Raw genomic sequence first — 1,477 nt, forward strand, 5'->3', positions numbered from 1 at the left:
ACATGAAAAAATCGGATGATCTTTAAAATGAAAAAAAAAAAATGTTAATAAAAAAAAAAAGCTATTGTTAAATTCTCTATAAAAATGGACGACAGTGTATCGAGTTTCTAATGAAACATAATATATGCAGGTACAGCGCCAGGGGACGAATGCAAAGCACGTCCGGTCCATACCAAAGCATAACGCAAACTGCAGGCATCCACCGAACTCATGGGTGGTGCCAGTTACACTGAGGGGAAAGTCTAACACCACCACGTTTCAGGCCTCAGTTGTCCCTGTGCCGTTGCGAAGGACAGGTCACGTCGCTTGCGCGTCGGTTTCATAAGAGTGAAAGAGTTTCAAATCATTGATACTGTTACCGAGAAACATTGCATAGTTAAGTACGGCTTTATAGTCGCTTCTGTGGAAATACTATATCATTCTCAAGGCGAGAGATTTTATTTCAGTGTCGTTAATGTGATTTATATACAAGGACACGAGGAATAAATTGTGCTTAGTGGTGGAAATTTATAGCCAAACTTTGGGGATACTGGACTATTATATTCTGGATGATGAAATGCTTTTAATATTATCAACCCTATAAATTATTCGTCAGGTAAGCATATAATTCTTGTTATTTGCTTAAAACTGTTTTGAAACATAAAAAAGACAAATACCTAAATTGACCTTTTGAAATACTTAAAGGGAAGTAAGCACTATGTAAAACACACAATCTGGAGTTTGGCGCGAATACTATACAAATAATTCCATTTCTCGCTAAGATTTTCATTACTCCAACATTGTTTCTACTCAATTTCATCGAATTATACCGCATATTTATGTGATTTATAGTTCGTCTTGGCTTCCTGCGTTTTTATCTTTATTTTTTTTTTTGGCTTGAGTAGATTATTATAATTGTGAATATATTGTTTTTTCCAATATACATCATATATACATATATAAACACGCGCGCATGCATGCATATATATATATATATATATATATATATATATATATATATATATATATATATATATATATATATATATATATATATATTTACAATCAGTAATTAGAATCACTTGCGTACTGTTATTCATACGTCAAGGTTAAAGTTTTAAATATTGGATTTTCCCTATATCAAACCTACAACCAGACATGAAAAGGTCAGGAAGCTAATTCCCTTTCGTACATTAATTGAAACACACAGATAATGCAATTTAACAGAGAAGTGCTTCAGATAATAATCTATTGTAATAGCTATATGGGGGACCTTTGAATTTCTGGTAGAGCACTGACAAAAAGTGGGAAGCTAATATCTGCGCAATAGGAAATGTTTATTTCGTAATTTTCTCCACATTTCTGACCTGTAAATAAGTGACTATCAGCATTTTTAACTTTTGTTGATGTTAAGACTTTGGTAAATTTGTCTGCTTTAGAATATCGTCACCCATTTAATACTAATAGCATATATTTTTCATGATTGATAATATTTTGG

At 32.2% G+C, this 1,477-nt stretch overlaps 1 protein-coding gene across 2 annotated transcripts in view; it reads left to right on the top strand.

Moving 5' to 3' along the window:
- Positions 1-287: 287 nt before the first annotated feature.
- LOC137622041 (leucine-rich repeat neuronal protein 1-like) overlaps positions 288-1,477 on the top strand; it is a 26,098-nt gene continuing 24,908 nt past the window's right edge. For both annotated transcript variants that reach the window (XM_068352521.1, XM_068352520.1), the window contains exon 1: positions 288-595. The gene's annotated coding sequence lies outside the window, so the exon portion shown is untranslated. The remainder of the gene's footprint in view (positions 596-1,477) is intronic.

This window comes from Palaemon carinicauda, chromosome 28, assembly GCF_036898095.1.
Source record: "Palaemon carinicauda isolate YSFRI2023 chromosome 28, ASM3689809v2, whole genome shotgun sequence".
Lineage (NCBI taxonomy): Eukaryota > Metazoa > Arthropoda > Malacostraca > Decapoda > Palaemonidae > Palaemon > Palaemon carinicauda.